The sequence below is a fragment of the Heptranchias perlo genome, chromosome 8 (assembly GCF_035084215.1).
Source record: "Heptranchias perlo isolate sHepPer1 chromosome 8, sHepPer1.hap1, whole genome shotgun sequence".
Taxonomy (NCBI): Eukaryota; Metazoa; Chordata; class Chondrichthyes; order Hexanchiformes; family Hexanchidae; genus Heptranchias; species Heptranchias perlo.
The window spans coordinates 72,109,031-72,121,494 of record NC_090332.1 but is presented as its reverse complement, the minus strand read 5'-3'; the positions used below and the strand labels follow the sequence as shown (position 1 = coordinate 72,121,494).

At 47.8% G+C, this 12,464-nt stretch overlaps 1 non-coding gene across 1 annotated transcript; it reads right to left on the bottom strand.

The window, feature by feature from the left end:
- Nucleotides 1–8,494: 8,494 nt before the first annotated feature.
- On the bottom strand, nucleotides 8,495–8,609 carry LOC137324863 (U5 spliceosomal RNA). The gene has a single exon (XR_010963740.1). It is a non-coding gene; the product is annotated as a U5 spliceosomal RNA (small nuclear RNA).
- Between the last annotated feature and the right edge of the window lie 3,855 nt (nucleotides 8,610–12,464).

Genomic DNA, 12,464 nt, shown 5'->3' with positions numbered 1-12,464 from the left:
ATGCTTCTGGCAGGCAGCATGTCAGAATCCATGAGGAAAGGCATCATCACCCTCATCTACAAGCGGAAGGGGAGAGGGAAGAAATCAAAAATTGGCGACCCATTTCCTTACTAAATGTCGACTACAAGATTCTGTCTAAGGCCGTCGCCAACAGACTCGATCTGCTCTGGAGCGGGTGATCCACCCCAATCGGACCTGTACTGTACCCGGCAGGAAGATCTCTGATAGCCTTGCGCTACTCAGGGATACTGTCGCCTACGTGCAGGACTGGGGGGTGAACACCTGCCTCATCAGCCTGGACCAGGAGAAGGCCTTCGACAGAATATCCCACATGTACATGATGGATGTTCTCTCCAACATGGGTTTTGGGGAGGGAATCCACGATTGGATCCAACTGCTCTACGCAGACATCCCTAGCGCAGTCCTAATCAACGGGTGGGAGTCAGAGAGCTTTCTGATCAGATCTGGAGTCAGGCAGGGCTGTCCTCTCTCTGTGGTCTTGTTCGTATGTTGTATCGAGCCGTTTGCTGCATCCATCAGGAAGGACGCAGGTATCGGGGGTGGGGTGGGGTGGGGGGGCGCGGTGACGATCCCAGACAGCAGAGGCTCTCAGGTTAAGGCCTCCCTGAACATGGACAACGTCACCGTCTTCTACTCCATCCAGCAGTCGGTCCACACACTGATGGACATCTGCGACCATCTCGAGCTGGCCCCGGAGGCAAAGTGAACCGAAATAAAAGCGAGGCCTTGTTCTTTGGCAGGTGGGAGGCCCAGTCCTTTGTCCCCTTCACCGTCAGGTCCAACTACCCGAAGGTGCTGGGGATTTGGTTCGGGGGGCCCCTGGCCTGCACAAAGAACTGGGAGGAGCGGATCGCCAAAGCCAAACAGAAGCTTGGTTTGTGGGTGGGGCGATCCTCTCCATAACCAGCAAGAACCTGGTTATAAGATGTGAGGTACTCACGGTGCTGCTCTACGTGGCCAGGATCTGGCCCATTCCCCACAACTCTGCCGTCACAGTCACCCGAGCTATCTTCCATTTTGTCTGGAGGTCCAAGGTAGAACACGTTCACAGGACCACCATGTACAAGGCCCCAGACAAAGGGGGAAGAAAGTCCCCAATGCCGCCCTGATCCTGATGGTCACCTTTGTGTGTGGCTGCCTCAGGATATGTGTAGAGCCCCAGTACGCAAACACCAAGTGTCACTACATGCTGGGTTTCTTCCCGTCCAACACACTGAGAAGGCTGGGTCTGGCCGTGCTGGCCGAGTAGGCGCAGGACGTCCCGTCCAGCTGGACCGTCCCCCCCCACCTGTCCCAGGTGGAGAAATTCCTGAGGAGCAACCCCTTCGACCACAAAGCCGTCAGACAGGGGTCAACACGAAACGTTCTCAGAGTCCTGCAAGGAATGGAGAGGATGGACTCGATCAGTTTCTTCCCCGACCAGACGGTCGATGCCATTTGGCAGAATGTCTCGTCGAAGAAACTGACCAACAGGCACCAGGATGTAGCCTGGATGGTGGCGAGAAAGGCCCTCCCAGTGCGGTCCTTCCAACACACACGGAACCTCAGCACCACCGCGACCTGCCCTCGAGGCTGTGGAGGGGAGGAGACCGTCTCCCACCTCCTGATAGGCTGCCCCTTTGCACAGAGGGTGTGGAGAGAGAAGCGTTGGTATCTGTCCCGGTTCATCCCAAAGAGTTCGGTATCACAGGACGCTGTGCTCTACGGGCTGTTCCCCAGGACGCACACTGAGACAGATAGCACCTGCAGCTGGAAGACCATCAACTGGAGAAGGAGGCCCTTTGGTCCACCCTAAACATGTGGGTCTTCCAGCTGAAGGATGAAGCAGAATGTATTAGAAAATGTACAGTGTTTTTAAAATTGTAACAATGAGATCATAGTGTGTACGATCTGTACTGTATTACTTTGAATGCTGTGCTGCATTTTGTGCCCTCTATTTGAACTCTGTGTAAACCGTGTGTATCTCCAAATTTTATGAAATAAAATATATTTTGAAATATAGAAAAAAACTGATCAAGAAAGTTCTCCTGAACATACTTCAGAAATTCCTCCCCCTCTTTGCCCTTTACGCTATTACCATCCCAGTCTATATTAGGATAGTTGAAGTCTCCCATTATCACTACTCCATGGTTCTCTTTGTAATTTCCCTGCAAATTTGCTCCTCTATATCCTTCCCACTAGTTGGTGGTCTATAGAATACACCCAGTAATGTAATGGCATCTCTACAGTTTCTTAACTCCAATCAAATAGAATCTGTCCTTGACCCCTCCAGGACATTCTCTCTCTCCAGCACTGTAATGTTCTCCTTAATCAATACTGCCACCCTGTCTCCATTTTTCCTTCCTTATCTTTCCTGAACACCTTGTATCCAGGAATATTTAGCACCCAATGCTGCCCTTTTTTGAGCCAGGTCTCCATTATCGCCACGACATCATATTCCCATGTGGCTATTTGTTTCTGCAGCTCATCAACCTTATTTACCATGCTTTGTGTATTTACACTCATGCAATGTAAACCTACCTTTAACCATCTCGTATTCTCTCCTAGTCTGATGCCACCTAATACTGTACTATTTCTTACTCTAGTGCTATCTGTCTCTCCCAATCCTTTGTGCACCTTGTTTCTCCTTTCCAATGCTATATCCTGGTGTCCATCTCCCTGCCAAATTAGTAATTAGGGGATACCAGTCTCAGTGTGCGTCTCGGTAGAGCACAGCATCCTCTGCTACCGACCTGTTGGGGAATGAACCAGGACAGATACCAATGAATTGTAAGAATTAACCCAATAACAGATATAAATTAGTATAATTATAATCAATAGTAGAAGTAGAATGAAATGTACTATGAACCTATGTATCTATAAATGTAAACTGTACTGTGTATTAATATAGTATGAACCATGTAACGTGTGATTAATAAGAAAGAGCTGGTGGGCTGAGAAGGATGCATGATGGTTATTATAGTCGAGTTTGCAGTTAAAGCTAACAGAATGCTGGCAACATTAAAGTGGGAATTAAGAGACCTTGGGGAAATCACAGGCGCTAAGGGAAGATGTGCTGGAATAGCATAGTGTCTAAAGACATGTCGATAAAGGGACTGAAGGTTAATTAAATCAAGAAGTTGTGCAGGCCTAGGCCTCCCTATCTTAAGCCTCCGCAAGCTAGTGAATAGGAGTCTGTTTATACAAACGGTTCTGTGAAGGCTGGCAATGTACTGCTGCAAATTTTATGAATAAAGTATATTTTTTGGAAAAAAAAGGCAATGTAAACTCTAAGATAAGGTACCGTTAAGTCTGTAACAACAAAGCACGGATGGTACCAGGAGTTATGCTTGGAATGTAACTTCTGAAGGTTGAGAGACATGATTAATGGTAAGGCTGACAGATGTGGATGTGATGGTGAACTGCCACATAGACTGAAAAAGGGTATAAGAAGAGACCTCAAAAGCTGAGCAAGGCGCACAAGATTCTGGCAAGGAAGAAGAGAACTCTTCAGTCAACAGAACCCAGCAAGCGAGAGAGAGAGACCACGCCGCAGTCACTTCGAGGGATATTTCCAAGGTTGCAAGGAACCGACTGTGACTATTTCTCTTTGTTAAGTATCACTTTCTTTGTACTAATTGTGATGTGCTTAATAAATCTGTTTTGCCTTTAATCATAATACCAGCACCGTGGTGGTCTTGCTGTTGTCACGAACCAGTCCTTGGATTGGATTAAATTATAATCCTGAAAGTAGGGGTTTAAATCCTACAGCATCTCTCTCCACAACTTCTGTGTGAAGGGGAAGGCCACCAGGAAGTGGACGACGGTCTCGTCCCCTCGGCAGCCTCGAGGGCAGCTCACGGTGGTGCTGAGATTCAGTGCGTGCAGGAAAGACTGCATTGGGAGGGCCCTTCTCAACACCATCCAGGCTACATCCTGGTGCTTGTTGGTCAGTTCCAGCATTGAGACGTTCTGCCAAATGGCTTCAACCATTTAGTTTGGGAACTGCCCAATCGGGTCCACCCTCTCTTTTCCCTGCAGGACCCCCAGAACGTTCTGTGCTGACCACTGTCTGAAGGATTTGTGGGCAAAGGGGTTTCAGGAACCTTTTTTTCATAAAATATACTTTATTCATAAAATTTACAGCAATACATACAATACAGTTGTCATATCACATTCCAAACGTACACAATACAGATTATACAATTTGCAGGTTACATCAAGTACAGTTCAATGAACACATTGTACATAATTGCAGTTCATGACACTCTAGGGTGCCTCATTGCATTACAGTCAATACAGATTATTGATTACAGATTCATTACAGGTACATTACAGATTCATTACAGGTACATTACAGCAATTTGAATTTTACATTCTGCCCGGGGGGGGTTTTCCCTGATTGCAGCCCCTCAGTATACAATGGTGGGAAGGCTCTAAACGGTTACCTTTCCCCACAGAGCCTTTGAGGCGGCCGCACCCAGCTTCAGTGCGTCCCTGAGCACGTAGTCCTGGACCTTGGAATGTGCCAGTCTGCAACACTCGGTCGAGGACAGCTCCGTGCACTGGAAGACCAGCAGGTTTCGGGAAGACCAAAGGGCGTCTTTCACCAAGTTGATGGTGTTCCAGCAGCAGTTGATGTCCGTCTCAGTGTGCGTCCCCAGGAACAGCCCGTAGAGCACAGAGTCCTGTGTTATGGAACTGCTCGGGACGAATCTGGACAGATACCACTGCATCTCTCTTCAGACCTTCTTTGCAAAGGCGCATTCCAGAAGGAGATCGCTGACGGTCTCGTCTCCACCGCAGACTCCTCGGGGACAGCGCGCAGTGGCGCTGAGAGTCTGGGAGTGCATGAAGAATCTGACAGGAAGGGCCCTTCTCACCACCAGCCAAGCTATGTCTTGGTGCTTGTTTGAAAGTTCTGGTGATGAGGCGTTCTGCCAAATGACATTGACAGTCTGCTCGGGGAACCAACCAACAGGATCCATTGACTCTTTTTCCCGCAGGGTCTCGAGGACGTTATGTGCGGACCACTTACTGATTGCCTTGAGGTCGAAAGTGTTTTTTTGCATAAACTTCTCCACCAGGGACCAGGTGGTGGGGGAATGGTTCAGCTGAACTGGACATCCTGCGTCTGCTTGGCCAGCATGGCCAGACCCAGCCTTCTCAGTGTGGTGGACAGGTTTTTTATCATAAAATATACTTGATTCATAAAATTTGCAGCAATACATACAATACAGTTGTCATATCACATTCCAAACGTACACAATACAGATTATACAATTTGCAGGTTACATCAAGTGCAGTTCAATGAACACATTGTACATAATTATAGTTCATGACACTTTCGGGTGTCTCGTTGCATTACACTCAATACAGATTATTGATTACAGATTCATTACAGCTACATGACAGATTCATTACAGGTACATTACATTACACCAATTTGAATTTTACATTCAGCCTGAGGGGGGTTTTCCCTGATTGCATCCCCTCGGTATACAATGGCGGGAAGGCTCTAAATGGTTGCCTTTCCCCACAGAGCCTTTGCGGCGGCCGCACCCAGCTTCAGTGCGTCCCTCAGCACGTAGTCCTGGACCTTGGAATGTGCCAGTCTGCAACACTCAGTCGAGGACAGCTCCATGCACTGGAAGACCATCAAGTTTCGGGCAGACCAAAGGGAGTATTTCACCGAGTTGATGGTCTTCCAGCAGCAGTTGATGTCTGTCTCGGTGTGCGTCCCTGGGAACAGCCCGTAGAGCACAGAGTCCTGTGTTATGGAACTGCTCGGGACGAACCTGGACAGATACCACTGCATCTCTCTTCAGACCTTCTTTGCAAAGGCGCATTCCAGAAGGAGATGGGTGATGGTCTCGTCTCCACCGCAGCCTCCTCGGGGACAGCGCACGGTGGCGCTGAGAGTCCGGGAGTGCATGAAGGATCTGATGGGAAGGGCCCTTCTCACCACCAGCCAAGCTAGTTCTTGGTGTTTGTTTGAAAGCTCTGGCGGTGAGGCGTTCTGCCAAATGACATTGACGGTCTGCTCGGGGAACCAACTGACAGGATCCACCATCTCCTTTTCCCGCAGGGTCTTGAGGACGTTACGTGTGGACCACTTATTGATCGCCTTGTGGTCAAAGGTGTTTTTTTGCATAAACTTTTCGACGAAGGACAGGTGGGGCGGAACGGTCCAACTGGACGGAGAGTTCCGTGGCACCGTGGCCAGGCCCATCCTTCTCAACACCGGGGATGGATAGAACCTCAGCACGTAGTGACACTTTGTGTTTGCGTACCGGGGGTCCACGCACAGCTTGATGCAGCCGCACACGAAAGTGGCCATCGGGATGAGGGCCACATTGGGCACGCCTTTCCCCCCTTTCTCCAGAGATTTGTACATCGTGTCCCTGTGGATGCGGTCCATTTTTGATCTCCAGATAAAGTGGAAGATGGCTCGGGTGACTGTCGTGGTGCAGGAGCGAGGTATGGGCCGGACCTGTGCCACGTACAGCAACACCGAGAGCACTTCGCACCTGAAGACCAAGTTCTTGCCCACGATCGAGAGGGATCGTCAATTCCACAGTCCTAGTTTCTGCTTCACCTCAGAAATACGCTCCTTCCAGTTCTTGGTGCACGCCCCGGCCTCCCCGAACCAGATCCCCACCACCTTCAGGTAATCCGACCTGACGGTGAAGGGGACAAAGGATCGGTCGGTCCAGTTCCCAAAGAACATGGCCTCGCTCTTGGTACGATTTACCCTGGCCCCTGAAGCCAGTTCGAACTGGTCGCAGATGCTCATCAATCTGCGGACTGACAGCTGATCCGAGCAAAAGACGGCGACGTCGTCCATGTACAGGGAGGCCTTGACCTGAGTACCTCCGCTGCCTGGGATCGTCACCCCTCTTATGCCCGCATCCTTCCTGATGGACTCGGCAAAGGGTTCGATGCAGCACACGAACAAGATCGGAAAGCTTTCTGATTCCCACTGGTAGAAACTCAGCACGTAGTGACACTTGATGTTTGCGTACTGGGGCTCTACACACATCCTGAGGCGATCATCCTGGCCCTCAAAGGTGGCCATCAAGATCAGGGCGGCATTGGGGACACCCCGCCCCGCCTTTGTCTGGGGGCTTGTACATGGTGTCTTTTTTTAACTTCAAAATATACTTTATTTCATAGAATTTAAAGATAAACCCAGTTCAATGTAAATATCACAATTCCAAACCAGTACAATTCAAACCAAAACACTGCAGATCGTACACAAAGTGATCTCATTATTACTATTCAAACACAGTATTTCTTATGACTCATGGTGTACAATACAAAGTGGGATGGCCTTACATGGTGGCCTTTCCCCATGGAGCCTTTGCGTAGGTCGCACCTCACCTCAGTGCATTCCGCAGCATGTACTCCTGGACCTTGGTGTGTGCCAGTTGGCAACCCTCGGGCGAGGACAACTCCTTCAGCTGGAAGACCAGCACGTTTCGGGCAGACCAAAGGGCCTCCTTCACTGAGTTGATGGTCTTCCAGCCGCAGGTGATATCTATCTCTGTGTGCGTCCTGGGGACAGGAAGGCCGTACTGCCTGTGGGCTTTGAGTCACACAGCCCGGCATAAAAGGATTTGCTGATCCTCAGTATATCGGCCTGCGAGGACGTCAGCGAGCCGTCTTCCTCTTTCAGGCTGCTGATCACAGGGGTCTCTGTGCAGCTTCTGGAAGAAGAAGTGCGAGCACTTCTCGCCCTGCTCCATGGAGCGGACTCTGGACCGGAAGATGTTCTGCGAGGCCTCGGAGGCGAAGACCGAGGCTTGCTGGCCCTTCACCTCTCTGAGTTCCTCCTCGACATCGACCCCCATCGACTGCAGCTGGAGTAGACCCTGCATGCTTTTCTGGAGCTGTGACACTTCCCTCTGAGTCTCCTGTGGAGTCGAAGAGGGGTTTCGCAGTTCTCCAACATGAGTAATCCCTCTTTAGTTTCTTAAAGTTCTTTGGGGTCAACAGTCTCATGTTCACCTTCCATATCCCCCTCCCGCCCTCTGGTCCTCCTGCGATTGATAGTCGGCAAGTAGGAAGCAGTAGTCAGAGAAGAACACCGGCTGGACGTCGGTGGATCTGACCTTGAGCGTTGGGAACACGAATTGGACGTCTGGCCTGGGCCAAGTATATCTTCACCACGCTACATCTGCAGGGTTGTTGAAAGCATCTTGAATGTGTTGCCCAGTATCCCGTCAGCCCTTCTGGATGTCCAGCAAGAACAAATGGCTGAAAGGTCCACAGCAGCATCTGGAGAGAATAGAACCAGCTGCTATCTCGGGGCGTGCACATTGATTATTCTGAATTTCTGCTACTGGCCCCCGTCACCTCAATGGTGAATTGGCCACGTGGAAGCAGAAGACAGAAAACTGAAAATTATCACCTACCGACCAGCAGGTACAACCACTTCACACAGTGAAACCAAAAACTTCTTTCACCACAGTCTGTTATTAATTTGAAAATAAGCCCCACCAGAAGCAGGGCCTCAAAAAATTGCTTAAAACTCCGAGTGTTCCTCTCCACGGAAATCTTTAGTAAAAGGCGAAAGATTTATACGATCTGAAGAGAAACCAGAGTGTACTGAAGAAAATCACTCGCTCTACTCTCACCCACCGCGCGCTTACCTCTTTAACATTGTACTGAGCGACTATCGACTGTCGACATCGACACCAGAGAAAGTCATTTTTTTACCGAAATAGATGTTATTATAAAAACTACCCAAAAACTCTCGATATCTTCGACAGAAAGAGGAATAACTTTTCACATTTCTCAAAGCATTCTGGTTATGCAAATAAGAGGGCGGGGCCTCTCCCGCTGCATCAGCCGCCCTTGTTTGCTGCAAGGAGTCGCACAACACCAGGTTATCGTCCAACAGCTTAATTTGAAATCACAAGCTTTCCGAGCTTTGCTCCTTCGTCACCAGCACTGCATTCTGGTATTTGCAGTTTTACTCCAACTTTTTGAGGGTCAGAATTTAGGGAGGATGGGTCCTGTTTTAGTATTTTTTTTAAATTTCAAAATATAGTTTATTTCATAGAATTTAAAGATACACACAGTTCAATGTAAAAATCACAATTCTAAGCGATAGAGTTCAAAACAACACAACACAGATCATACACAATACGATCACATTATTACAATTCAAAACACAGTACACATCATCGAATTATCGAAAGGTTACAGCACAGAAGGAGGCCGTTCAGCCCATCAAGTCCGCGCTGGCTCTATGCAAGAGCAATCCGGCTAGTCCCACACCCCCATCTTTCCCCTAAGCTCTAAAATTTTTTTCCTTTCGTGTACTTATCCAGTTCCCTTTGAAGGCCATGATTGAATCTGCCTCCACCACCTCCTCTGGTAGTCCATTCCAGATCTTAACCACTCGCTGTGAGAAGAAAATTTTTCCTCATGTCAACTTTGGTTCTTTTGCCAATCACCTTAAATCTATGTCCTCTGGTTCTTGACCCTCCGCAAATGGGGACAATTTCTCTCTATCTACTCTGTCTAGACCCATCATGTGCAGATGCCGGTGATGGACTGGGGTTGACAATTGTAAACAATTTTTTACAACACCAAGTTATAGTCCAACGATTTTATTTGAAATCTACAAGCTTTCGGAGGCTTCCTCCTTCCTCAGGTAAATGTCAGGAATTCCTCGAAGCCTACGCATTTATAAATCAGAGAACAATACATGGTGATTACAGACTGCCCCTGCAACTGCCCGTTGCCAAGGCAATCACCGTGTTCAGACAGAGAGATCATGGCACCATGTATTGTTCTCTGATTTATAAATGCGTAGGCTTCGAGGAATTCCTGACATTTACCTGAGGAAGGAGGAAGCCTCCGAAAGCTTGTAGATTTCAAATAAAATCGTTGGACTATAACTTGGTGTTGTAAAATTGTTTACAATTGTCGACCCATCATGATTTTGAATACCTCTATCAAATCTCCTCGCAACCGTCTCTGCTTGTTTGACACTCCAATCCCGTCATTACAATTCAAACCACGGTACACATCTTCTTATACATTCTGTACAATACAAAGGTGGGATGGCCTTACACGGTGGCCTTACCCCATGGAGCCTTTGTATAGGTCCAGGAACGCTTCGATTTTAAAATTCTTATCCTTGTTTTCAAATCCCTTCTTGACCTCACCCCTCCCTATCTCTGTAACCTCCTCCAGCCCTACAACCCTCCGGGATCTCTGCACTCCTCCAATTCTGGCCTATTGCTCATCTCCGATTTTAATCGCTCCACCATTGGCAGCCATGCCTTCAGCTGCCTCGACCCTACACTCTGGAATTCTCTCCCTAAACCTCTCCACCTCTCTCTCCTCCTTTAAGACGCTCCTTAAAACCAACCTCTCACCTTTCCTAACATCTCCTTATGTGGCTCGATGTCAAATTTTGTTTGATAACGCTGCTGTGAGGTGCCTTGGGACGTTTTACTACGTTCAGGGCATTATATAAATGCAAGTTGTTGTTGTCATCTGCAAACTTTGAAATTATCTATTCAATTCACTTAGAATGAGTGGGATACAGGCACTTTTAAAATAAAATATATCTTAAGAAATAATAAATACAACCACCACATCAACAATTTACATTTATATGTCACCTTTAACATAGTAAATGTCCTTATGGGCTTCACAGGAGCGTAAATAGACAAAAATTGGCACCGAGTCAAAGAAGACATTAGGACAAGTGACCAAAAGCTTGGTCAAAGGAGCGCCTTAAAGCAGCAGAGAGTTGGGGAGGTTTATGGAGGGAATTCTTAGGGCCTAGATGGCTGAGGCATGGCCAGCAATTGAGGGGTGAAGGAAGTGGGGGATGCACAAAAGGCCAGAGTCGGAGCAACGCAGAGTTCTCAGAGGGTTGTGTCGCTGGAGGAAGTTATGGTGATCGGGAGGGAGCGAGGCCATGGAGTGATTCAAACACGAGGATAAGAATTTAATCTCATCTTCAAAATCCACCTTGGCCTCACCACACTCTACTTCACAACTCCTCCAGCCTTACATCTCATCCTGCACTATGACTCCACCCTCTGAACATCACCTCCTCCCTCTACCCCACCACTGGTGCGAGTCCGACTAAAATCAGTTTTACAGCACATAGTGCCGGTTATTTGAAACACACACCGATTAGTCTAAAAAATTTATCCGAAATGCAATCACTTCCCGAACTGACTTACATAAGAACATAAGAACATAAGAAATAGGAGCAGAGTAGGCCAATCGGCCCTTCGAGCCTGCTCCGCCATTCAATAAGATCATGGCTGATCTGATCCTAACCTCAAATCTAAATTCATGTCCAATTTCCTGCCCGCTCCCCGTAGCCCCTAATTCCCTTTACTTCTAGGAAACTGTCGATTTCTGTTTTAAATTTATTTAATGATGTAGCTTCCACAGCTTCCTGGGGCAGCAAATTCCACAGACCTACTACCCTCTGAGTGAAGAAGTTTCTCCTCATCTCAGTTTTGAAAGAGCAGCCCCTTAATCTAAGATTATGCCCCCAGTTCTAGTTTCACCCATCCTTGGGAACATCCTTACCGCATCCACCCGATCAAGCCCCTTCACAATCTTATATGTTTCAATAAGATCGCCTCTCATTCTTCTGAACTCCAATGAGTAGAGTCCCAATCTACTCAACCTCTCCTCATATGTCCACCCCCTCATCTCCAGGATTAACCGAGTGAACCTTCTTTGTACTGCCTCGAGAGCAAGTATGTCTTTTCTTCAGTATGGACACCAAAACTGTATGCAGTATTCCAGGTGCGGTCTCACCAATACCTTATATAACTGCAGCAATACCTCCCTGTTTTTATATTCTATCCCCCAGCAATAAAAGCCAACATTCCGTTGGCCTTCGTGATCACCTGCTGCACCTGCATACTAACTTTTTGATTTTCTTGCACTAGGACCCCCAGATCCCTTTGTACTGCAGTACTTTCCAGTTTCTCGCCATTAAGATAATAACTTGCTCTCTGATTTTTCCTGCCAAAGTGCATAACCTCACATTTTCCAATATTGTATTGCATCTGCCAAATCTCCGCCCACTCACCCAGCCTGTCTATATCCCCTTGTAGGTTTTTTATGTCCTTCTCACTCTCGACTTTCCCTCCCAACTTTGTATCATCTGCAAACTTTGATACGTTACACTCGGTCCCCTCCTCCAAATCGTTAATATAGATTGTAAAGAGTTGGGGACCCAGCACCGACCTCTGCGGAACACCACTGGCTACTGGTTGCCAGTCTGAGAATGAACCATTTATCCCAACTCTCTGCTTCCTGTTAGATAACCAATCCTCCACCCATGCCAGAATATTACCCCCAATCCAGTGATTCTTTATCTTGAGCAATAATCTTTTATGTGGCACCTTGTCGAATGCCTTCTGGAAGTCTAAATACACTACGTCCACTGGCTCCCCTTTATCCACCCT